The sequence below is a fragment of the Quercus robur genome, chromosome 4 (assembly GCF_932294415.1).
Source record: "Quercus robur chromosome 4, dhQueRobu3.1, whole genome shotgun sequence".
NCBI lineage: Eukaryota > Viridiplantae > Streptophyta > Magnoliopsida > Fagales > Fagaceae > Quercus > Quercus robur.
In genome coordinates, this window is record NC_065537.1 from 54308673 (window position 1) to 54336252 (window position 27580).

The 27580-nt window shown below is 36.3% G+C and overlaps 1 long non-coding RNA gene across 2 annotated transcripts; it reads left to right on the forward strand.

The window, feature by feature from the left end:
- Positions 1 to 22996: 22996 nt before the first annotated feature.
- On the forward strand, positions 22997 to 25666 carry LOC126723001 (uncharacterized). Of its 2 annotated transcripts, none has more exons than XR_007654094.1 (2): positions 22997 to 23614; positions 25230 to 25666. It is a non-coding gene; the product is annotated as an uncharacterized LOC126723001 (long non-coding RNA). The 2 variants fall into 2 exon arrangements; XR_007654093.1 differs by having other exon boundaries at positions 25263 to 25666.
- The last annotated feature ends 1914 nt before the right edge of the window (positions 25667 to 27580 follow it).

Sequence of the window (27580 nt, forward strand, 5' to 3'; positions counted from 1 at the left end):
ACAGTAAACATATAATAAAATAAACTTTTCTTTCTCATATATATTCTTTTGTGTTTAAGTTTTACAAAAATTGGAAAAGGGGATTTACATGATGTGGCCTATCACCCATTTCCTATACAAAAACACATATAATAATAAAAACAAAAGAAATTAAAGTTTTACAACCTAAGTAAACAATGGATAAACAAAAGAAAATACTTATGAAAAGAGAAAAGAAAAAAGAAGAAAGAAAAAAAAAGAAACAGCAAGTTTAATGGTGAGCAGATTAAGGAGACTACGACGCATAGGCATCTGAGTCATCCCCGAGTCCTCTTGGAGATAGTCTGGAGCTAGATAGTCCATCTCCCCCTCATCCTCATCATCCTCTTCTTCCTCCTCCTCCTCTTCTTCCTCCTCCTCCTCTTCCTCACCTTCATCATCCCCTAAATTAGAACTATCAGAGGAGTTTGACTTCTCTGAGTTGGAGGGGTCCGAAGCACTAGATTTAGAACCAATCTAAGAAGGCCTATGCCTTCTCTCACACCTAGAGGGGGCCTTTATGAAGGCATCAGGTGCTTCATCTTCAGCATCTTCTTTAGCCTTTAGCCGAAGTTCTTCTGAGTCTTCTTCTTCTTCGTCACTCCAGTTGAAGGGAGCAACTTCTTTAGGGATGAAGACTTGGGGAGGCAGAGGGAATATGGGAAAAGGGAGAGGGGGATGTACGGGGCTTGGTGGTGGGGAGGGAATGTTGTTGTTTGGAGAGCTTGGAGTGCTCTTAGAAGAGTTGGAGGTGTGTTTTGGGGAGTTAGCTAAGGTTCTTTGAGAGAATCTGAAAATACATAGGGAATGAAGAATGAAGAATAATCATTCCTTATTTAAATCTCCAACTGTAGTTAAGTGAAGAGACATGACATTTATGAGGAGTAATGTCTGTATGCCAAAACGCAAGAAATGAAGAGATAGCAAAACGGCTAAGAGTACCCCAGTGAGCCACATGTCATGCTCAAATGTCACAAGGCATGATTACCAGAGTGTTAATGGCTGAACCAATGTGACTGTCAAAGGCCTTTACCATTAAACGCCATTGATAGTAGGGGGTTAATGTACATTACACCACTAAGGCATGGGAGAATGCATATGTGGTTGCATCTAGACCCTATACGTGTAACGATTGTGAGCAAAGGAAGAGGAACCGTTGGCTAAAAGATCCTATTCTTGGTTCGTGCTAAAGGCATGACTGCCTTAGGAATAAAATAAGATATGCATATGACATGGTACTCAAGCACTCACAAAAAGGGAGATAATGACTTTCTAAGGTTAGTAGCTATGAGGATATCTCTTATTGGTTAAGTGCATGTTGGACCACTTCAGAGATACATGTATCATTCATAGTACTCTTGATATCCTTCTCAATGTCCAAGGGTAGTTCCCTGAGTTGTGGCAAAGTCACCTACTCACAGGCCCTAGTGCCATGTTGGTGCAATCTCTATCCTTTAGTCAACAGATAACATCACAGTTGTGAAAAGGTCCAAAATAAGAAAACGATGACTTGACACTTGTCCTTGTACTCAGCCATATTCCTCAGATTACAAGAGGAACACGTAGCTGTATTTTTAGGGGCAAGAACCCAAGTAGATGCTAGGAGAAGAGAGTAGAAAGTTGATAAGATAGGAAGGTAGAAAACAAGGTCTCTCTTTAAGGAAGAACACCCTTATTGTACAAGAGTGACCTCTTTTCCTCACATAATAGAAATTTGAGCAGAGTAAGAACATTCCATTCTTGCTCAAACCATGGTTTTTCATCTCTTTCTTAGGGTTTTCCACTTACATCTTGTGTCTCTTTTCACATTCCTACTATCATTTTCTTCTTCTCTAATGTATGTCATGTTAAAGCTAGAATCTTTGTGACGAAGAAACTTTTTCATGTAGATGTACTGTTAGATAACTTATTTTATTCCTCCATATAAGCTCAAATCTAACTTGTATGTACAACAACAGAGCCAAAAGGACTTGCTCCCTAACTCAAGATTAGATATGCTGAAACAATGACCTAGAGTCAATGGATCACTCAAACCTAGCAAATGGTAGGACCCATGCACAAATGGAATATTCCTATCATTACTAACCCACTAACAAAAGAGTATAAAGGGGGAAAAATTTGAAGGGGAGGAGGTCTGAATTTTTTTTGGAGAGAGAAACACAAGTGAACGAGAGAGTATCACGTTATATTTGGAAAGAAGTAGTCCAACTTGGGATACTTCAAGGGCACCTCAGCCTTGTGAAAACCTCCTCGGGTAGTCCAATTAACAATATACAACCTCCCTGCAACCACTCCTAACCACCAATTATCAGCCCAACTCTTCTTGGGATCTCCCATTATGAGCTATACTCAAAGTATCATACAAATTAATTGGGGGTCAAAGAAGAACGATTGTGTGTGTCTCTCTCTATCTCTCTCTCACACACAAATATATATATGTGTGTGTGTGTGTGTTTTTTTTTTGGCAAAACTTAGGTACAGTGCATAAGTGCTTTTTCTTTAGTTCCCTTCTTAAAATTAAGCCATGTGGTTACTCAACAAAAAATACACTTTCATTCCAAAAGAAAAAAAGTTATATGGCTGAATTTTAAAAAGGAAACTTAAGAAAATGCACCTAAGGTATTACACTTAAGTTTTGTCATTTTTTTTATTATCAATTTGGGTTAGGGCCACTGGGCTGATATGTTTATCACATTTTTTTTATTAGTTAGGGGTTTGGTTCCCCTCTTAAAATTAAGCTATGTGGTTACTTAACAAAAAATACACTTTCATTTCATAAGAAAAAAAGTTATATAGTTGAATTTTAAGAAGAAAACCTAACGAACAACACTTGAGGTACTGTACCTAAGTTTTGTCATTTATTTATTATCAATTTGGGTTAGGGCCATTGGGCTGATATGTTTATTACACCTTTTTTAAAATTTTTATTATTATTATTAGTTAGGGGTTTGGTCTCTATTTGATAGCCCAAATTAAGAAATAAAAATAAAAGTATAAAGAATTTTCCTTCATAGCACATGATTTTTAGTGAGGTCTAAAATACTAAGATCCGAATCGGAATCTCACACACAAATTTTATGTTAGTAGAAATTTTAGTGAGGTCTAAAATATTTTAGAGATGTCGAATCTAAGATCCAATTGGGATACTAATAATAACCATGTCTAGGTGAGCTATATTGGCGCTTAGTTGTTTTGCAATCTTTCTTTTGAGTTGGTGCGCTCAGAAGTTGATGTGGCTGGCAAAAGGGTGTGAAAATTATCTGAATGGGCGGGTCCTGTGGGATAGAAAATATAACGCGTTTTCCTAATTCCGTGTTGATGTCAGCTGGGACCCAATAATGTCCACTCTTGTCCTATATTTTCATTTCTCATGTATCAAAGCTGTGTCTGTGGCATTTCTAGTTCTTATTCCAACTTATATACTTCTTCCTTAATTAATTACGTGCTACGTAGAGTAGAGGGCTTTTGAGTTTTAAGTTAGTGACCTGCCAACTGAAGCTTTGGGTGCTTCTCTATCGACTAGCTCTGATAGTCATAGAAATGAATTCTCAAAGAGGAGAGATTAATGACATGAGAGATCACAAAAACATTGGTTACCATGTTGGGAGAGTCAAAACAGTGGCAGTGAAGAGAACTAAAAGAATAATGAGTGCAAAGAAGCCGATTTGCCGCTGCAATCTTTATCCTAGCCTTGAGGTTAGTCTACAACACTTTAATAACCCTACTCTTGTCTTTCAATTCAATCAGTGTGTGAACGTGTACATTTTATGGAACAACATCTAAACCCTTGTAAATTCATCTGGTGCAGTATTGCACCAACTCCAACACCTTAACTATCTCCGATAGCTTTCATAACAATCTCGAACACACATTGTCAATGATATGGAGGTACGTATTTTCAATCCACACATGCTTTCGCAGAAATGTGATATATTTTCTTCTTAAATTTCTTTTTTTGCTTTTTTTTAAAGTTCATTTTAAACATAGCTGTAATTTTTTTTTTCTTTCAATAAATAAACAAGGAAGTTAAAGAAGATTTTATTTTAGGGCGTAAGGTTGAAATGAGCTTAAAGCAATGTTTAAAAGAAAAAAGAAAAAAAAAGTACAAGAATCTTAAGCATTTTGAACAATTAAGACTGACATTTGAAGTCAATGATGTAGTATTAGTGTATGTATGTGTATTTATATATTGAATAAAATGATATAGTATAATTAGATAAAGTAAAAGAAAATTTAAGAAGTTCATTTTAGATATGATTTTTTTTTTCCCTTCCTAATGATATAAAGAAGCTCTTTAATATTGTTAGTTTTTTTCCTTTTATATTTATTCATTTTTTATATTTTATTTTTTCACCGTTAACTATTAAACAGTACCCCTTTCTTGTAGTTATATAAAAAAGAATAAATTGAATAAATAGTCTGAGAAAGAGAAATAAAACCTATGATTTAAACATATTTATTTTATTTTATGTATATATTCTTATATAAGAAACTTAAAAAAATTACCATTAGAAAAGAAAACTTTGTTCTATGACGCGGTGTTATTGGTTTTGCACAATTATTATTATTACTATTTTTTTGTGTGCCAAACGTGTGATATATGCTTTTCAAAAAAAAAAAAAAAAAAAAAAAACAACAATAACAACAACGTGTGATATATGTTAGTTCAGCTATTAAACTATAATAAGTCTAATAATACAAATTTTCTACAATTGTTCATGTGACTTGTCATGATTAATGCATAATGGAAATAGTGTAGTAATAAGTCATGTTAAGTTGAAGTTGTTTTAATTATAATTTATGACTTGTGAAAGTTTTCATTACGTTGGGTGAGAGGACAGATTATAAATTATTTGGGAGACTCCAAATTTTTAATTTGCTCCCCTTCACTCCTCATTAAAGTAAAATACATGGTTTTAAAATCAGATCAAATAAAGAATCAAAAAGAGCATGGTTTTAAAAACTGGAAAGAATAAAAAGTTGAAAAGAGGAATGGTTTCTAGTTCTATGGGACGATTAGGATTTGATCGATGACGTTATAAATATTTTAATTAATAATTTTGAAAATGAATAAAAATATATTTATTAAGTTTATATCTAATAATATTTAGTGAAAAATAATTAAAATAATTTTTATGTGAAATTTTACATGTATATAAGAAGAAAAAAATAACTAAATTGCTTTTATTTTAATCGTGTGAAAGTATGTTGTCATTGGTTTGTAATAACCACCGACCATAAGCAATAACCACTCTCTCAAAAGTCAGAATTTGTATAGCACTCTAAAACGTTAATTTCAACGCAAGGGATGAGCCTTCAGTCAATTCAGTCAAGAATATTTTTCAGGATGGTTAAGAAGCTTAAATTATATAAAATTTAGTAAAAATAAAATTTTATATATTTATATAAAAAAGTTTGAAAAAACACACACACAAATACATAAAGTGTTTATTTGGAAATAACTTATTTAAATTTTTTTTACCAAAAATACTGTAAATAAAATTAAAAACTAACTGAAATAATACAATGGGCAAGGGCGGCACCACCTTAAGGCCAAGGTGGTCCTAGGACTACCCTGATCTGAAATTATATATATATATATATAATTTAAAAAATTTTATTTGTCTAACCTTCAAAAAAAATTTGGGAACACCTTCAGTTTTTTTATGCCAATAAAATTAAATTTTGCTCCATAATTTGTTCTACATTCAGTGGATGAATGATTGCTAGGTTGTGTACATTGAAAGAGATATAGTTTGTAACATTGATAATGAAACTATCATATAATGATTTCAAAATATAAAAACTCATAGAAGACAATTGTAAACTTTATGTATTTGTGTGTTTTTTTTTTTGTTTTTTTTGTTTTTTGTTTTCATTGTTGTTGTTGTTAATATATGAATTTCTTTTTTTATTAGATTGTATAATTTATGCTTCTTAAGGAACACCTTGAAAAAAATTCTTAAAACCGTCACTGACAATGGAATCCATGAATAATATCAAATAGTGCAATAGAACCCATGAATAGTACCAAAAATAAGTTGAATAATAGCAAAAATAAGCAAAATAGTAAAAGGAAACTGTCTTTTTAAGCTAATGCCAAACACATCCAAAGTTTTACGATTTCCTTTTACAATTTTTTTTTTTTTTTTAAATCTTTGCATGATAGTTTCATTATTAATGTCGTAAGTTACATATTTTTCAAAATTTTAGTTAGATAAAAATTTTCTTGGACTTTTTCTTTCTATTTGTAAGGACCTAATTTATTGTTAAGGGAACAAAGTTTAAGGATAAACTTAAATTTGGCTACAAACTTAGTTGTAACTTAAGACTACAACTCTCACTAATCAAATTGACATAGTTACATATTCTGAAAATCTAACCGTTGAATTATATAGTCTTTATGTTCTTAAAACACATGTCAAATTTTATGTTAATTGGATGCTATTACTATAGTTTATGTATAATTTTAGATTACAAAAACTCAAAATTTAAACATTTGAATGATGGCATAGTTATTGATCTTTTATCTTCTTAAAAATTTGCAAGTATAAAGGATATATGAAGAAAATGTAATCTAATGGTAAATTTGTCAAAATTCACATTCAATAAAAAATTATTAAGTAAAGTTGTAGTCTTAATCTATAACTAACTTTATTGCCAAAATTTGTCTAAAGTTTATTTATGTTGTGCCTAAAAAAATTTAGGGTGGTCACAAATATTTTTTAAAGATAAAAATCATAAATTTTATAAAATTTATATTTAATAATTTTTTTTCCCAGTTCAAGGTGGTGTTGTGACCACCTTGGACTCAATGTGGAGCCATTGCAAAAAATATGTCCTCACCCGTTCAGACCAGCAAATATGAGAAAAAAAAAAAAAAAGATTTTAACGGAAAAAAACGCTCCATTTTACATTTCTTTCATCAAATTTGCAAAACGGTTTAGTAGTCCCAACTCCTGGTTTTCTCGGTTGAACCTAAGATTACCAATTAAATATATTTTTTCTTACACTTCCAGTTTTTTTAGCATAAGCAGACAAGATTCTCAAAAAAAAAAAAAAAAAAAAAGGCAGACAAGATTGGTGTCCAGTTCATGGTCCAAGCTAGTGGTCGAATTGGTTGGTCTGATCCGGTCTGATTTTTAACATCATGGCAAAATACTCTTTTAATCAACCAGATCTAGGGGTGTCAATTCGTGTTCGTGGGTCGGGTTCGTGTCGTGTCGAGTCATAAGTACTTTGCTATATGAGTTGACCCGAACCCGACCTGTTTAGTAAACGTGTCAAGAATCCTCAACCCTAACCCGACCCGTATATTAAACAGGTTGACCCAACCCGACACGTTTAACCTGTTTAATTAATAAGTCATATAAAAGTTAATACAAATAACCCATTTAATAACCTGTTTGATTAGGTCATATAATCATATATGACCTAAATAATCTATTATCAATTTTTATATATCTAAAATTAAAATACAATTACGGCCATAAATATAGTAATAAACATATAATTACAACAACAAAATTAAGCAATAATAACAAAATTTAATGCATTTATTATTTAAATGGGTCAAACAGGTCAGACGGGTTCACATGTGTGAACTCGAACACGACCCATTTATTAAACGGGTCAGTCGTGTCGACCCGAATATGACCCGAACTCATTTAGCCTCGACCCATGACCTGTTTATAAACAGGTTAGTCGTGTCGGGTTCACAGGTCGTGTCAGATTTTGCCACCCCTAACCAGATCTCCTGTTTAGTGTGCCTTCAAGTTTTTAGAAATAATAAGGGTAGGCATACAATTATCTTTTAAAAAAATTCATAACTACTGACATGGTTTGTTATAATTGGTATTGATGATGCACAAAATCATCTATAAGTTGGTTGTCTGAACTTGCAGTCGTTAGTAAACATGAAGAGTGAAGATACCTTCAGAGTGCATTGGTGTGATATGGCTAAAGAGTCTCCGAAGGTTAAGTTTGAAACTCACAATAATTTCAATTAACTCAAAAGAAAGAGCTTGAGAATTGTGTTTTCACATACCTTAAAATTATGATATCTTAGTGTTTATATAGGGGATTGGAGTAATCATCTAAGCTAAATTGTAAGAGATGGGAGTTATCCTTTTGCTGACAATTGTGAGAATATAGGAGGGTCTTACGCAATGACTATTTTGCGAATGTAGTAGGGTGGCACAGGTTTTGTTTGGCTACCTTCACCTATCCGTCTTTAGAATTAACGGGTGGGTGCCTAAGCCAGGCTCGCAAGTGTTTTCCCATCTGTCTTCATAGGTGACTGATGGGTACCCAATGCTAGACTTGTGAATGTCCTTACTCGTCCATCTTTGTAGGTGATGAACGAGTCATGAGATTAGTCATAATGTGGATTGCATCTATTGCAGTGGTAGTGACGGACGAGTCTTGTAATTTGGGACGAAATGGTCTCTTTGGACGGGTTGATTTTGTAATTTAGTTTATCTAATAAAAAGTTTCTCGTCAACTGTTATAATAAAAATGGTGTTAGTGATAGATTCAGATAAAATAAAAGTGATTGATTGATGTTATTCCAATTACAGAATAGCCATATTAGCACTGGTAAAAAATTAAAATGTCATATATCCCTAGCTATTTTTTGTAGAAGTTATCTGAATTCTAATCCATTTGATGTATGTAATGTATGGATGCACCATGCACAATAAGTGAGATCCACACTGGTGGATTTCTCTATTCACATTCCTTGGCATGCTGTATGCATGCAGTAGATAACATTCCAAACATTGGCCCAATATGGTAAGACAATTACCGGTTTAATCCTTGGTTATTGGACCAACCCAAATATGGCTGGAGTTTGTATGATTGCACACATCCATTTAAAAAATAAAAAATAAAAAAAAGATACATAAATCTTGTGTTGCCTTTCTTCTTTGCTTACCTTTTTTTTTTTTTTTTTTGAATAAACTGGATTTAATCACTTTATTTCAGCAAATGTGCAAGTAAGCAAGAGATCAATTCCTCCATTTCAAACCATGCCATCTTCATGTCTTTGAATCCACTAATTCTTGCCCTTCTCCAAGTGGATTATCAAACTCACCCAGCAAATGTATGGGGTTTCTTGGCTGGCACATGCTTGTACTTCTTGGCACTTGAATTGAAGAGGAATATCAATACTCGTTGGGCAAGTTACTCTCACATCCTCAGCCATGTACTTCTCATCTCGGGAGCCTTCTCTTCATTCTCACTAGTGTCAATCTTTCTCCCATCTTCACTTGGGTGGCTTCCATTCATCTTATGGGCCATTTTGCCTCTTATGGCAGTAAGTCCCTTGCTTGTGTGGGTTTACCATTGGTTTTTTCAAGGAATTATGAAGGAAAAAGTTGGTAAGTTCTTTGATAGATTCATGGGATCTGTCACGGTTCAGCAACAACAGTTACCAAATTAATGAGAGAATTTGTATATTTATTAGGTGTTCTACTTCTATGTTGTAGCTATTATATTTAGTGAGAGAATTTGTATAAGCATTAGGTGTTCTACTTCTATGTTGTAGCTATTATATTTAATGTTTTAAACTAAACATGTATGAGATGGACTCAACTATAATGTCCATATACTTTAATTTATAGTTGCAACGGTCTGTTGAATATTAGCATTGATATGTATATTATGTTGTGATGAAGCCGAAACTTGACCTCGACAGTATGCTCCTCGTCAACGTCAATGGACAATCTCTGGTACCTATTATTAAGAAAAGAAAGGCAAGGGAGGGTTTTACTAGCGTGAGGCCAGCTGAGAATACTCCGATACTAAAGTCAGATTATGAGTTCTCAAAATAAGCTTCTCACAATTCTCTCTATAAATTTTTCATGTGTTTTATATGAGTTCCATTTCCCTTTTTATAGTTTGCTTTGGGTTGGTGTAGTTATGTTTGTTAATGCTGTTTTGAGTGTTTTTCTCCTGAGAGGAATGAGGCATTGATTGCCAATGATGATTCCGTTTAAGGTGTAACGGGTGACCGTTGAGCCATTACTGCACTCGTAATTGGTCTGGCACAATTATTGCTCATTGGCTAACTTGTTAGCATTTATTTGCACCTTCAATGAGTGCTGACCTAGCTAGCTTCAAAGGACGACGTATGATGCCGGGCTTTTACACTTATTCTCGTCCCCGACTTGGGTGTGGATAAGATCGTCTTTTACCTAGACGATCTTATCTTATACTCGTCAGCAATCTTATTTTATACTTGTCAGTTGCCCCCCATTCCTAGGTCGTCAGAAAGTTGGACGATCCCAGGAATATGACTGGTTATGACATTTCGTATCTTCTCAATTCTTGAAACCCAGCTCTTGTTTTAAATGCAAAATGACTACGTTTTTTGGAAGTGAACACGTGTCGTTCTCGAATTCGTAGTTCGTGTAGAACTTCCTTGATTCTAGGGCGCCTTAATTCTTAGTTTTCCTTTTAGGAAGAAAAACTATTCCTCTCCCTTCGCTTTATTTGGTCTGAACTTCTATAAACTTGAGAAATCTTCATATTTTCCTGGTAAGGTTTCTTTCCTTTATGCTTTGATGGTTGGTTTTGATTTTCTTAGCCAAGAGTGCCCCCCAGTCTCATTTTTCTTCGCTAAATTGGGAGTTTTCTTAGAATGTTCCTTAGGTCGATGTCCTCAAGTAAGTTTGTTTATTCCCCGTTCCTCTGCCCTTAGGTCGGTTCTACTATTTCTTTATCCTTTAATCCTTGAATCTCTGATAAGACATCATTCGGAGATGGACACCATTCAATATAGTGTAGATGACATTCGGTCTAGTGAATTGGAGACTAGGTTGTCCTTCACTGTGGACTCTTTAAGTAGAGTAGTGGACACCGCCGCTTCAAAATTGCCCTCATCTTCTTCTTCACGTCCCTTGCATGCTCTTTCTGAATCTTGTTCTTTGAAAGAGAGTCGTCTAAAGGGCTTTAGGAAAAGGTTTCAGTTTCCCAAAAGGGCCTCCATTAGATTGCCTCGCCTGGGTGAGAAAGCTTGCAACTTTGCTCACGGAGAGGTATGTTTCTATGAGGCTGACTTTCTGTGTGGCTTTCGATTCCCTGTCCACCTGTTTATCTTGCATCTCCTAAGTAAACTTCAGATCGCCCCTAGTTAGCTCGTCCCCAATGCTTGGAGGACAATAATAAGCTGTATGTCCATTTGGGTGTCTGCTTGTGACAAAGAGATGATCACTTTAAATGAGTTTTTATTTTTGTATCATTTGAAGGCTTTTACCCATTATGAGTATTTTGAACTCCTGCCCTGGGATAGGAAATCCAGGATTGTTAGGGGTTTTCCCTCGTCCTTCCGTGATTGGAAATCATGATATTTTTTTTATTTATGGAATGAGTTGGGAAACCTTGTCCAACGATTTTTGGAGGGAAGTCCCAAGATTTCTACGAAAAGGGGAAGTTCTAGCTCTTGGTGCGTATTTCCATTATCCATTTTTGTTCTTCTTCCATATCTTGATTACTCATCTAACGAAGTTTTTCCTCTGATTCTCTCGCAGCTCTTGATCGTCCTGACCTCGAAAATCAATAACGCCACCAAGTTCATGCTGCCCTTGCCTATGCTCGTGAAATAGAGGATTTCGACGACCTCGTTGATCCTCGTCACTTGTATGATTGTTGCTTAGGCCTCGAACCCTCAAAGTACATTTTAGAGAAAATCCGCTAGGAAGAGAAGAGTAAGATCGTTTATCCCTTGCTTCGTCTTTCTTTTTTTTTTTTCCTTTTTTTTTTATTTTTTTTTTTTTACAGAAATGGCCACCTGGTATAGCAAAGATAAATACGCCCACATTAGGGACCTAGAAAATGAACCTCTATCCAAGTTGACTTTTGACTTGAAGAAAAGAAAACTAAGTGATGAGAAAGTTGATATCGCTACCCTTCCACCTGTTCATGTCACCCCTCCTTCTCCAACCTCATCTCTAGAAGTGACTACTGTTACCCCTCCACTCACTAAAACAAAGGGTAAAAGCATGGTTGGGATGAGCGTATGGGATGACCCTGCTACAGCCTTGGGCCGCACACACAATGTGATTACCAACGACAAGCTGAAGGGTTTATCGTCCATTCCCTCCCAGGAACTCGTCAGTCGACACATCCATAAATTAGTACAGGTATGTAACTCTGTCCTTCCAGTATCACTTTTTCGATTTTCCTATACATGTGGATGTACATAGTTTCTTCCCTTATCTACTTGTTCCAATTAGGTCCTTGGGGAGTTGTTGTGTATCACGACAGATTATCTGAGCATGGAGGAAAAGGTTGTAATGGCTACGCTGAAAGTAGAGTCCATGGAGGTTGAATGTTCCCAATTGAAGAAAGATTCGATTGCTATCATGAACAAGAGGAATGACGCAAACCAAAAAATAAAGGAGCTTACTAAGGCCCTATGTGTAGAGAAGGCTTTTGTCTTCCAGAAGGATGAAGAGATTCAAGCTGCTCTCCTGAAGATTGACGAAGAGAGAGACAAGATCATCCAGAGGTTTAAGTAGTTGGAGGAATTTTCGGACCTTCAGTTCATGCAGTACTTTAAAGGATTCGAGCTTCTACGCCGATGGACCATGAAGCACCATAGTGTGGTTGTAGATTTTTCTAGTTTGGATTTTGAGAAGATTGATACTGAGATCCTTGAAGACGAAGCAAAGGAGCTGGAAGAGGCTGAGTTTGGTGCCATGGAGAAAGACCTTATTGCGAACAAGGTTGCTAAAGGAAAAGATGTTGATGAATCTACCACCCCTTCTTCATGACTTCTCTCTCCTTTTTTTTTTCTTTTTTTTTTTTTTTTTTTTGAAGAACAATGGGTTCCCATTTTGTTTTTGGGGTTTCTTAACAAACAATGATTGCCTCCTTGTTTTGAGGCTTTTATTTTGAACAACTTATTGCTCTGCTTATGTTAGAACTTTATTGCTTTATCCTTGTGAAAATTTTTTGTACTTATGAACTAGACTTGGCTGGATCTTCTGTCCTTGTGATTCTATTTTTTGAACCTTGTTTCTCCCATAGGCGGAGTCCCTCGTAGGTTGGGTTCAAAACCATCGTCCTTGTGATTTGAACATAACGCTTTTATCACTGAACTTGGATTTTGACCTCGTCATTTATATTGACGAGGTGTTTATCCTTGTGATTTAAACTTAACATTTTTATCACTGAACTTGGATTTTGACCTCGTCATTTATATTGATGAGATTTTTATCCTTGGAATGTTTGTCATTAAAAGAAATAACTTCAGTAGATGTTTTGCTTGTTTTATTCATCCTTGCATATAAAGAGGGGTTACAAGGGGTATAAATTCATGGAAATACAAAAAGTGTTGGAAATAAAGTACGGAAAAAAATAAATGCATAAAACAACAAAATTGATGTCTCACTTATTTGTGGATGAATAAACAACATGTTCTAAACCCCGGAACTTATTAGGGTTGAGAATCTGCTTCCTCATTGATAGTACTTTTTAAGGTGTTTTGCATTCCAAGGACAAGGCAAAGGCTTCCCATTCGTGTCCTCTAAACAGTAGCTTCCTCATCTTGAATAATGGACGACCTTGTAAGAACCTTCCCAGTTAGGGCCTAGTTTCCCTTCGTTTGGATCTTTGGTAGCCTGTGAGTCTTTCTGCAGGACTAAAGCACTTCAGCTTGACTCTCTAGTTATAATACCTCATCATCCTCTCCTGGTACAAGGCCATTCTTTGGGCTGCATCATCCCTAACCTCAGGTAAGCAATCTAGAGCTAGCTTGAGGCCCTCATCGTTGCTCTGCTCGTCATACCATGCCTTTCTGAGGCTTGACACTCCAACTTCCATAGGAATTACTACCTTAGTCGTAAATACCATCTTGAAGGGCATCTCACCTGTTGGAGTCCTCACCATTGTTTTGTAAGCCCACAATACTCCTAGGAGCTTGTCAAACCATGCCCTTTTTGCCGAGGATTCTGGCATTTTACCCCTAATTTAAAAAAAAAATTAGCAATATGCCCCTGTTTGCAAACTATATAGGAGCGTGCCCCTGTTTCGATACTCGATTATCTTAAAATCGAGTTCAATTAAATACTCGATTTGTAGAAAATCGAGTTATGCCCGATCAAACTTAAAAAAAAATATAAAAAAAAAAAAAAAAATTTCCATGGAACTCGAGTTTCAGGAAATCGATTTCCATGCAAAATTTTTTTTTATAAGTGTGATTGCCCTATATTCAAAGAGCCCTATAGTGGCGTTTCTAATCCCTATAGTGACGTTTTAAAGCCCTATAGCGGCGTTTTCCTGCAAAAATTTTTTATAAGTCCCCATACCAAGTTCAAGGGGCCCTATAGTGGCGCTTTTAAGCCTTATAGTGACGTTTTAAGGCCCTATAGCGGCGTTTCCCTGCAAAAAAATTTTATAAGTGTAATCGCCCTATTCTGGGTGCCCTATAGTGGCGTTTTTAGGCCCTATAGTGACGTTTTTAAGCCCTATAGTGACGTTTTAGAGCCCTATAGCGGCGTTTTCCTGTAAAAAATTTTTATAAGCCCCCATACCAAGTTCAAGGGGCCCTGTAGTGGTGTTTTTAATCCCTATAGTGACGTTTTTAAGCCCTATAGTGGCGTTTTGGAACTCTACTTCCCTAAAATCGAGTTCCATGCTTTTTTTTTCTTTCTTTTTTTATTTTTTTTTTAGTTTTAGTTTTATTCGGCATAACTCGATTTTCTACAAATCGAGTATTTCATTGAAACTCGATTTTAAGGTAATCGAGTATCGAAACAGGGGCATATCCCTATATAGTTTCGAAATAGGGGCATATTTCTAAATTTTTTGAAAATTAAGGGAAAAAGGCTAGAATCTCCCCTTTTTGCCCCCTCAAGTCGAGTTTTGATCAATTTGAGCAAAGTCTAATTTGTGACTTCTATCTAGCCGTTGGCATGTGGATGACTAGGTGAAGAATAATGGTTCCTTATTCCCAGCTCTTTGCAAAAATTCCTAAACTTATGGCTGTCGAACTGTCGTCCATTGTCGGAAATGATGACTCGGGGAATTCCAAATCAACACACAAGGTTCTTCCATACAAAGTGTTATATCTTGGTCTTCGTTATAATTGCCAAAGGCTTTGCTTCCACCTACTTCATGAAATAATCAATAGCGACGACTAGGAATTTTACTTGCTTCTTACCAGGGGGTGGGGGCCCATTATGTCAATTCCTCATGTGGAGAACGACCATGGTGAGGTGATGCTCGTCAAGTGCTCTATTGGGACATGTTGCACATTTCCAAATTGTTGGCACTTATTGCACTTCTGAATGATCTGAGCAGCATCTTTTTGCATGGTTGGCCAAAAATACCCTGCACAAATAACTTGCCCAACGAGTAATCGTGGTCCAGAGTGATTTCCACATACCCCTTCATGAATCTCCCTTAATACATACTCAGCATCCTTTGGATTGAGGCGCTTTAAGTAAGGTTATGAGAATCACCTCTTGTAAAGCTCGTCATTCAAGATCGTAAATCTGGATGACCCAACTTTGATTCTTCTGGCTTCTACGGGATTTGTAGGGAGATTACCGTTTTAGATGTATTTGATTATTGGATCCATCTAGCTTTCCCCTGACTAAATGTAGTTCGCACCAAATCTCTCAATGCTCGAAAGATACTGCACTTCTATATACAATCCAGGTTGTCTTTCCTTTGTATCCGACGATGCCAGCTAGCAACCTCATCTGCTTTAGAGTTTTCCTCCCGGGTTACTTGAGTAATCTTGGCATCATCAAAGTTAGAGATTAATTGACTGGTCAACACTAAGTACCTCTTATCCTATCCTCCTTGGCCTCATATTCATTGTTCATCTGCCCTGTCACGAGTTTTGAATTAGAGTTCAATTTCAAGTTTCTCGCACCCAGGGCTTTTGCAACCCTTAAGCCCATCAAGATTGCTTTATACTCTGCTTCATTATTCATTGCTAGGAATTGAAGCTGGACTCTGTATCTAAGGACATCTTTCTTTAGTGATAAAAGGATCACACCTATTCTGCCCAAGCCTGATGCTGATGAGCCCTTTGTATACACCATCCAGTAATCTGATTCTGGATCTTGGTCAGCTCCAGTAAATTCAGCGACAAAATCTGCTAGTGCTTGAGCCTTGATTGCTATTCTAGGCCTGTAATTGACATCAAATTGGCTTAATTCTACCGCCCATTGGACCATTCTCCTTGCTGCATCTGGCCTAATCATCACCTTTCGTAGAGGCTAGTTCATCATGACTAATATTGTACGTGCTTGGAAGTAGGGATGGAGCTTTCTTGATGCAACGATTAAAGCAAAGGCCAATTTTTCTATCCTTGGGTATTTTGCTTTTGCACCCTAGAAAGCTTGGTTGTGTAGTAAACTAGTTTCTAAATTTAGAGCTCTTCGCGGATCAATGTCAAGCTTACAACTATCTGAGAGATAGCTAAATATAGGAATAAATCTTCTCCTTCGACGAACAGACTTCGTAGCGGTGGTTTGGACAGGTAATCCTTGAGTGCTTGGAAGGCTTCTTCGCACTCGTCTGTCCATTGAAAAGCATGCTTTAATGTTTTGAAGAACGGGAGGCATTTCTCTGTAGCTCTGGAGACAAACCTATTCAATGCTGCTATATGCCCCGTTAGTCTCTGAACTTCTTTCACACTCCTTGGGGATGTCATATCTAATATGGCCTTGACTTTCTTGGGGTTAGCCTCTATGCCTCGTTGTGAGACCATGAAGCCTAAGAACTTGCTCGATGAGACCCCAAATACACACTTCGCCGGGTTCAACCTCATTTGACACTTCCTCAACATATCGAAAGTTTCTTTGAGGTCGTCCAAGTGTAATTCTACTTTCCTGCTCTTCACAAGCATATTGTCCACATAGACCTCCATATTCTGTCCAATTTTCCTGCTAAACATCTGATTTACTAATCTCTGGTAAGTGACCCCTGTGTTCTTCAGGCTAAATGGCACAACCTTGTAACAGTATAACACCTAACTAGTAACAAAAGTTGTTTTCTCCTAGTCCTCTTCACTCATGCGAATCTGGTTGTAACTCGAGAATGCATCCATGAAAGTTAACAACTCATGACTGATTGTTGAATCTACCAGCTGATCAATCTTAGGAAGTGGAAAGCTGTCTTTTGGGCAAGCACGGTTGAGATCGGTGAAGTCCACGCATATGCGCCATTTCCCGTTGGACTTCTTCACCATGGCAACGTTGGCCAACCACTTTGGGTAATAGACTTCTCTGATGAATCTAGCAGACAGAAGCTTCTCTACTTCTTCCACAATAGCTCTGTTTCTCTCAAGAGCAAAAACTCGTCGTTTCTGCTGGACGGGCTTTCTTGTAGGATCGACGTTCAATCTGTGCTCTATCACCTTGTTGTTTATGCCCAGCATGTCTTCGTGAGTCTAGGCGAAGATATCCAGATTCTGTTTCAGGAACTCCACGATCCTGCCCTTCAAGTCTAAGTTGAGTCTTGCTCCCACCTTTGTTACTTTGGTAGCGTCTCCTTCTACTAGGCTCACATCTTCTAGCACTTGAATGGGTTTCTTTGATTCTCCTTCCACCATCCATGCATGGTTCTCTCTTAAAGCTAACACTGCTTGGTAACATTCTTTAGTCAAAAGTTGATCCCCATATATTTGTCCTATCCCATTTAGGGTAGGAAAATTCACTTTCAAGCAATAAGTCGAGGTTACAGCTTTGAACCGATTTAGTGTAGGTTGTCTTAAGATGACATTATAGGACGATAGGCAATCGACGATTAAAAAATCAACTTGTTTCGTTACTCGGGCTGGATGTGTACCAGTTGTGACGGACAATGTGATGATGCCTTTTGGATAACTCCAATCTTCATAAAAGCTAACCAACAGGGACTTGAAAGGTCTATGCCTTTTTAGATCCAATCGCAATTGCTGCTAGGCCGTCATGTACATTATATCTGCAGAACTCCCGTTATCAACTAATACCCTCCTTGTGTTGAAACCTTCAATTTCTAATACAATAACAAGTGGATCATCATGAGGTTGCTTAATCCCATTTGCATCCTATTCAGAGAATGTAATATCGTCATTCTCTGATCATCAACACTTTGGGGACGGATGCTTCATGTGAACACTGTTGATTTGCCTATAATAAGTCTTCCTCAAGGACTTCTATGACCCTCTTGAGACAGGTCACCCTGTTATTGTCCGTATCTCACTCACGTCTTGCTTTGGATGATCACGTCCATCATTCTTAACATCGTCAAGGGGTTTGTCCTTAGCCCTGGCTCGGGGGTGGTGGTCCCTCTTGACGAACTTTTGGAGCTTTCCCTGCTGGATCAGTTCCTTTATCTGCTCTTTCAGATCGCGACATTCATCAGTGTAATGGCCGTGATCCTTATGAAACGACAGTATTTTTTCGGGTCACATTTCCAAGAGGACGTGCTCAATGGTTTGGACCATTTTAGCCCTGGTTCATCCTTAATCTACATTAGGATTTTATCTACGGGCATCACTAATGGGATGAAGTTCATCTTCTTCTTTGAAGTATCAGAACTGCTCTTGCTTGTCTCAGTCTCTAAATACGAATCCTTACGATCTTTCTTCTTTCCATGAGAATCACTAGGTTCTTCCTTCTTCTGTTTTCCTTCTAGCCCCTTTTGCTGTAAGAGTGTCCTCTTCGTTCATATATTTCTGGGCTTTGAACAGGAGATCCATCATAGAGGTTGGTGACGTCTTCCCCAATGAAAAGATGAGGTCGGGGTTGTTAAAGCCTAGCCTAAAATGTCGTTATTATCACTTGGTCATCAACTTCATCAATCTCCAACACAACCTTGTTGAAACGCTTTACCTAATCTCTTAGGCTTTCCTTTTCCTGCTACCTCACTGTCAGCAAGTAAGAGGTTGGCCTCTTATAAAGCTGTCCTTCGATGAAATGTCAAACGAACGAGTTGCTAAGCTATTCGAAATTTGATATGGAAGATGTTGGCAACTTACTAAACCAAACCCTAGTAGCTCCTTTGAGGGTGGCAGGGAAAGATCTGCAGATAACTTTGTCCGATGTCTGTTAAAGGTTTAGGATAGTCTTGAAAGCCCCTATATGGTCAATAGGGTCTTTTTGTGCCATCATAAAACTTCAACTGTGGCAAACGAAACTTCAGAGGTAAAGGGCACTCCAAAACACTGGTTGTGAAAGGTGAATCTATTCGTTTGAGCATGCCATCAAAGTTCATCGCTATCTTTCCTTTCATCGCATTCTTTACTTCGTCGAGTTCCCTTCTTAAGCTCTTCATCATGTGATCGTTGTCATGCATGGATTGCCCTATATATTTGGTTGCATCTTTTCCCTTATTGTTTTTAGGGCTACTAGCCTCCTCGTCATGTCTGCTACGGCTACAATGATGATGCGACGCGTTGCTACCCTCTGGGCGGGCTCGACGCTTCAACTCTTCATTTTGCTTTCATTAACTCTTGTACAATTGCTGTTAGAGCTTGGATCTATTGAGCCATCACCACAGGATCTAGAGGTGGTACCGGTGTAGAATCCATCAAGTGATAGGAGTTTTATCGCTAGGAGCACGATGGTTTGAGAAAGGATTAACTCGTCGTCCTTACAGATGGCGCGAAACTTATGAAGCCGAAACTTGACCTTGTCAGTATGCTCCTCGTCAACGTTAATGGACGATCTTCGGTACCTGTTATTAAGAAAAGAGAGGTAAGGGAGGGTTTTACTGGTGTGAGGCCAGCTAAGAATACTTCGATGCTAAAGTCAGATTATGAGTTCTTAAAATAAGCTTCTCACAATTTTCTCTATAAATTTTGTGTGTGTTTTACCTGAGTTCCATTTCCCTTTTTATAGTTTGCTTTAGGTTGGTGTAGTTATGTCTGTTAATGCTGCTCTGAGCATTTTTCTCCTGAGAGGAATAAGGCATTAAGGTGTAACAGGTGACCGTTGAGCCATTACTGCTCTTGTAACTAGTTTGGCACAATTATTGCTCATTGGCTAACCTACTAGCATTTATTTGCGCCTTCAATGAATGCTGACCTGGCTAGCTTCAAAGGATGACATATGATGCCAGGCTTTTACACTTATTCTCATCCCCGACTTGGGTGTGGATAAGATTGTCTTTTACCTAGATGATCTTATCTTATACTCGTCAGCGATCTTATTTTATACTCGTCATGTTGTATATGCTGGAGTATATGCATAAGCATAGAATAGGAACAAAAGGGTTACATGTTTCAACTTTGACAGTCTACATCTATAGAGAAAACCGTTAAGGACTACATCTTTATTGTATAAGAGTGTACAGAACCTGTGTTACAATGAATCCTAACATGAGTATATATAATAGACTAAACCCTAGATTTTTAGTACAAGTAGGAGACTTATCTTGCTCACAAAGTAGGTGGGCTTGGGCCTATTACATTGGGCCAATATGTCTAATATATCTCTAACACCCCCCTCCTCTCTCAAACTCAAGGCGGAAGCTTGATTAAAGCTGTGAGGTTGGATAAGCTTGAAAATATTTCTTGAAGGATGTCTTTCAAAAAACCACAATGATGAATGTGCTAGTTGATCGATTTTGAAGTTTCAAATGAAGAAACGAAGTCCAAAATCGAAATTTATGCAAAAAATTGAGCAAGATAAGCCTTGTCAAAAGTTTTTGACTAAGACCAAAATCAAAGCCAAAGTTGGTCAAAGTCAACGGTTAGTTAACGGGTCCAGTCAAAGTTTTGAAGTCCATGGGTAAGACTAGGGATATTTCGGTCAGTTTAGTTTGGGTTAACTGAGTCAAAGATGATGTGGTGCTAGTGTGGAGAGACTATTGACATGGTGAGCTTTCTTTGCAGTGACGTGGCAGAGAGGACCTAAGGTTGACGTGGTAGTCTTGCATGGCTGTTGACGTGGGAGGGTGATGTCATCATATGAAGTCATGTCCAAAGGCTAGCGCGTGATACACCGGTAAGATCCAAGTGGCACGTGGAGGCAAGTGCCATCGGATGATCGTTGGATTTGTGTAGGTTTTTAGATTAGTGGATGACAAGGCTAACATGGCAATACATGCGGTGGAACGAGGATTTGCAAACCTAAACAAATTTGACCATCATTCGATGCCACTCGCCTCCATATGCCACTTAGATCTCATCACTGCACGCGGTACTTTGGTTTTGCACGCGCTTCCAAGCACTAGCCTTTGGACATGATGTCATATGATGACATCACCCTCCTATGTTAGTAGCCATGCAAGACTACCACGTTAGCCTTAGGTCATCTCTGCCACATCACTACCACATAAGCTCGTCGTGTTAGTAGTCTTTTCGCGTCAACACCACTTCATTGTTGACTCAGCTAATTCAGATCGGGTAATATATTTTTCTTGAAAGAGTTTCAACCTATAATGTCCGCTTTTGATGATAGCACAATCATCAGATCAAGACACCAATCAGTTTTTAATGTAGGCGGGAGTTGAACTCCAAATCTCTTAATTCATCTTTGAAGCTAGATTGCAAAAATTTTGATACATTTTTTCCCTTCTTGTCAAGGATTAAAAAATTTGTAATTCGGCAAATCTTACACCCATTTGTCACTTTTCCTCAGTACTAGGTCATAGACATAAAGTTAATCTTCATATTCTTACTTTGCAGGTCTGCAAAATATATGATACACGAGACCAAATGGACAAGTCAATCAAGTACCATGTAATTAATATGAATTTAGGCAGACTTTTAACTTACTAATCTATATCTATATAAATCTAAAAGCTAAAGGGTAGTATTTAATGTTGTTACGCTCATGTTGAGCCACATTAGTAGCCATGTTATTACCATTATTTAACTTGAATTTGTCCTACAATTTAAAAATAGTTTTCCTAAATTTTAAAATACTAATAAAAATAAAAATAATTCACAACCCTATCTCCACCATAAAGCCCAATCTTTATAGCTTTAATTACACCATAAAGCCCAAACCCAACCCTGTGTTCCATGGTTTTAGTTTTGTGTTTCACGGTTTCAAATTTAAACACAGCAACCTTTGTGTTTCACGGTTACAATTTTAGATGGCAACCCTTTTCGTTCCACGCTTACAATCTCAAACGGCAACCCTTTGCATTCCATAGTTACAATCTCAAATGGCAACCCTTCAACTTCCTAACACCAGATTTTGGCTTTCTAACTCCTTCATCTCTCCCTCTCCTCACACTATATTAATAGTGAGAAGTTGGATGATTCAATTCAAGTATCTCTAAATCCCAGTTGCTCTTGACCTTATTCTTCTGATCGCCCTTCATAATAGTTCAATGTAAGGGTTAGATTAATAGTATTGTTGTTGCTATTGTTGTTTTTTTTTACTTTTTTTTTTTAATTTTGTTACTACGTCTTTTGTGTTTTGGGTCGTATATGGGTTTTTATGTATTTGGGTTAAGTATTTGTACTGATATATGATTGTTTGTTTCTATGTTTAAAATTGATTTGGTTTTTTCTTTTTCTATTTTTAATGTTTGAGACTGTAACGTTTTATATGGGGTAATCCATGTGAAGTTGTAAATAGGAGTTTTAGTAGTTAGCAAATTGAATGATAGAGTTTTAGTAGTATCTGTGCATGCAGAAATTGATTTGTGGTTTTTTTTTTTTTTTTTTTTTTTTTTTAAATGTTTGAGACTATAATGTGTGAAGATGTAAATAGGAGTTTTAGTAGTTAGCAAATTGAATGATAGAGTTTTAGTAATGTCCGTGCCTGTAGAAATTGATTTGCAAAATTTTTTTTTTTTTTAAATGTTTGAGACTGTGACGTTGTAAATAGCAATTTTAGTAGTTAGGAAATTTGGGGTGTTTGGTACACAATTTCAAACAATAGTTTTCAGTTTTTAAACAGCATTACACGTATTTTCACTCACACGTATTTCTACACATATTTTTAAATAACAAAACTCATGTATTTAAGTGCATGTACCAAACATTGGTACATGTAACACAGAGACTCAAGATAAGTGCATGTACCGAACTTTGTTTCTATGTTCAAAAAATCTAGTGAAGGTTGAATCTGCCATATTTCTTGATCCTTTTCATGGCTTACGATTCATGCTCAAAGGTAGGGTGGTGGTCACGCCTACGCCTATTTTATTGAAGTGCAATAGTGTGTGCAGACATGGATTGACCAATTACCATATACCTGTAGGTTGAGAACTTGACACTTTATCTTGAGTCTATAGTTCCGTTTATCAAAAAAAAAAAAAAAAAAAAAAAAAAAAAAAAAGGTCTGTAATGGAGTCTTATGTAGAAATTGGAGTCTCAATTATGATATCCCTTAAGTCCAAGTAATGGAATAGACTGGATTCATTTGTATAGTTTTCTTTAGGTGATTTTGCTGTAATTTGGGTTCTCCTTTACTGCAATGGTATCAGTCTTTGTGTTGTATATGGAGGTTACAGCTAAAGCTGCAATATGCTGTATTTGTTAGACAGGGATTTATTTAAAGATTTTGAGTTTATTTACGTTGCGTAGATCATGTGGGCTTGCATTTTTGGGTCAGGTCTTCTCCTTTGTAAAGACAGGCCAGGCCCATCACCATGAATCGGTACCTTTGTTCAAAATCAATATCCTCTCTAGGTGAGTTTTTATTTCTTAATTATATTATTCTATTTAATGATATATGTTTACAATCCAATTTGGCTATCTTATTCAATTCTTCTATTTTATATATATATATATATATATATATATATATATATATATATATAAATAATCTTCCTATTTGAGCTCAAGGTCTCAAAACGTACAAAGTCTTCCATATGTTATTTAAAATCCAATTTTGTTTGACAAATTCACCAGTTTTCTTGCTTTGTCTCTTTGTAATTCTCTCTTTTTCTCATGTTTTTGCTAGTATAATGGTTGAAATAATGATATTAGAATTGGTATCCTTTGTGAAAATAGGCCAATCCTAAGTGTTTGACAAAATGTCCCAGTGAAATTAGAATCAATGAAGATTAAAGGCTTGGTAAAAATTTTATGTTTGTTTTGTTAAAATCCTCCCCATCACCCTAAGTGTTTGACAAAATGTCTCAATGAAATTGGAATCAATGAAGATCAAAGGCTTGGTAAAAAATTTATGTATTTTTTGTGAAAGTCCTCTATTGTTGTTTGGATGATTTTTTGTTTCTTTTCATGCCAACATGGCGTGTGCTATGACTGATGGAATTGAGAGAGTTTAGTTGAATTTGAGGCGACAACCCTTTTAAAAATTATTAGACAAGGAGAGAATAGTTTTTGATGGAATAATATTTGATGCCTCTTATTGCTTGAGCCATAGCCATTATAGACCTATAGTCATGGTACAATAGTGACAGTTATAAATGTAGTGTGTTCTCTCAAGTCCTAGCCAAGATGAAGCATAAGCTTCAATTGCTTTGAATTTTGCTTCTTTTTTTTTTTTTTTTGGTTGTTGTGTTAAAGCTATTAAAGCTTTGTGTTTGAGACTTATTAAGTTATTAAAGCTATTTGTTAGCACGTGTTTGAAAATTTTAGGATACAAACAATTTTAGGTTAAATGAGCAAGCGAACTATAATTTGTTATTTTTTGTTTTCCAAATTATGAGTAGTGATTTATTATGTTAAATTGGTAGCGCTTTCTTCTTTTTTAGAATAAAATAAAATAAAATTTGTTCTTTCAATTGGACCTTTAAAGCTTTCAATCTAGAGCAATTTATTAGGTTACATAAACAAATTACACCAGTCAGAGCACTGTTTTACTATTTTAATTTGAAGTTATTCTTTTTACTATTTAATGGTGCTTTCTTCTTTTTTATTTGGTTACAATAAATTGTAAACGGTAAGTAAAGTAGGCTACATGGATGAATTACAACAGTCAGAACGAATTACACCAGTCAGGATACAATTTAATTTGAATTAACTCACTTGGAGAGGATACTAACAAATTATATTTACTTTTTAATAGTTCTTCCTTCTGTTTTATTTGGTTTTATTGTTTATATTACAAATACTCAAATTCAACTTTAATCTGAAGGAAATATTTTAGTTAGGGTGTGTCAGCAATATTTCGGAGTATGGAATGTTTTTTTGACCATAGTGAGGAAGGTTAGTTTACTTGATATAATATTGTGCCATTTTTTTTTAGTATCTTAATGCATTATTTCTAATACCTTTCAAACAGTAGGAATGATTAGGATCTTTATGGGCTAATTTCAAAATCTTAAATTTTTGTTAGGTAAATCAATTGCTTGACTAGATGTTTGTGTAGATTACCGTGTAGAAGTTTAGTGAAGCAACAGTTGGATACAAGAAGAACAGAGAGATTGCGGAGATACAAGTTCAACTATTTACTACTCTGTGTTTCTTAGTCACAAGACTCACAACTATGAATGCAACAGACAATCAATTGAAAGAAAATGCCATACCATACTTTCATGCACTCCATGGAGCTTCAAATGAAATGTTATGGTTTATCTCAACTTTATGTAATAACACAAGAGTTATGAGTAGAAGTTTTGTTGGTCCCCAAATTGGGTCAATAATTTGCAGCTACATAAATTGTAATAATTTCTCCCACTGCTTGGGATGTTTGATTTAGAAATGTATAAATCAAACTAATTCCAAGTGCATTATAATAATTCCTCTTCCTCTTTCATTTGAGAGGTTTGACTCCGTTGAATTGCTTGGAAGTTATCATATATAAAACTTTTTTTTGTCAGACTTCCTCGTGCATTGCACAGGTTAACAACTTGTTCTTGAAAACTGAAGTCAATAATGATGGTGATATTTAGTGCATAAGATGAAACAAAAGAGGCTAGACAATGACAATTAGCGTATTTCAAATTCAATACTTAACACCAATGGCAATTATTGAGACTTTCTGGCAGAAAACATCTTTCGCCTCAATTTGACATAAGAAGTTGATAAAAGTGCCAAAGGCCTTCCACAAGAAATAATCACGATCTAAATGAAAAACATCCTCAACTACACTAGCAGGAAGAGAGAACCTGATTATCAAAAAAAAAAAAAGGAAGCGAGAGAGAATCTAGTTCAAACCAAAGATGACAGGCATGCTTGAGATCAAAAGTGCATAGGTAACAAGTGAACATCTATAGAATAAAAGGTCTGTAATTTCTACACATCGGCCATATCAGGTAATTAAACATTTACACTTAGTGTTGCGAAACAAAGATGCATCTGTTTTGTTGAACATAAAATTGAGTATAGACAAAACAAGAGCAAGGAAAACTGGTGTGAGACGAAATTTCAAGACATGTCATGCCATGGCTGCCAAATCAATCGTCAACCTCTGCTTTGATCTCTCTTTGTAACTCCATGTACCTCTCAAAAGTTTAGGGAATGTGCTTACAGTACCATTTTCCACAACCCAAATTTGACTCTTCTCTTCATCCTCATAAACACGTGAGATGGGCCTACAATCTTGATTGATTGTTAGAAATACTGAATGAACATATTGTATTTCTCAAGTAATAAAATATACATGAGTGCCTTTATATAAAAGGTAGAGTGTGAAGTTCAAGGAGAAGTACAAGGTGGGCCTAAGGCCTACAAGTAAACAAGGTAAGCCAAAGGCTTACAACCTATTACACGTTAACAGCCCTCCTCAAATTCAAGGTGCGTGTGAAACCAACTTGAGGTTGTTAATCAAAGCACAAAGGCGTCCTTTAGGGTGTAACTTGGTGAAGATATTTGCAAGTTGATCTTTAGAGGAGACCGAGAACAGCCTGAGAGCACCATGGATAAGATGATAACGGATAAAATGACAATTGATCTCAATGTGTTTAGTCCGTTCATGGAAGACATCATAGTGAGCAATATGGATGGTACTTTGGTTGTCATAATAAAGAGGAGTAATAGAGAATGTAGACACATCTAAATCCTTAAGAATCCATCGAAGCCAAAAGAGCTTAGATGTGGTATCAGCAAGGACACGATATTCTGCTTCAGTACTGGAGCAAGCCACAAGGTTTGTTTCTTGCTTCACCAAGAAATCATAGAATAACCAAGAAGAAAGCAATAACTAGTAGTTAACATTCGATCAGTGGGATCTCCTACTCAATTAGCATTAAAGAATGCTCGAAGAATAAGAGGAGATTGAGCAAAGTAGAAAAGGCCATGAAAGAGAGTGCCCTTCAAGTGTGGAAGAATGTGTAGGATAGCAGTATATTGAGTCGATCGTGGAGCAGACATATATTAGCTCACTTAGTGAACAACATAGGAAATGTCTAGACGAGTGAATGAGAGATGAACTAGGTTACCAACCAATCATCTGTAAAGAGAGGGATTAGACAATGGTTTCCCCTTTGAGGGAGTTAGATGCACAATAAGTTCAACTGGAGTGTCAACGGTCTTACAATCAGTGAATCTAGCTTGAGACAAAAGTTCAGAAGCATACTTGGCTTGAGTAATATAAAGTTTATCTGTAGAATGAGTGATTTCAAGATCCAAGAAGTAGCTGAGATGTCCAAAATCTTTTATCTCAAACTACTGACTAAGAAAATCCTTGAGTTCTTGAATACCACTAAGGTCATCACTAGTTATGATCATATCATCCACATATAGGAG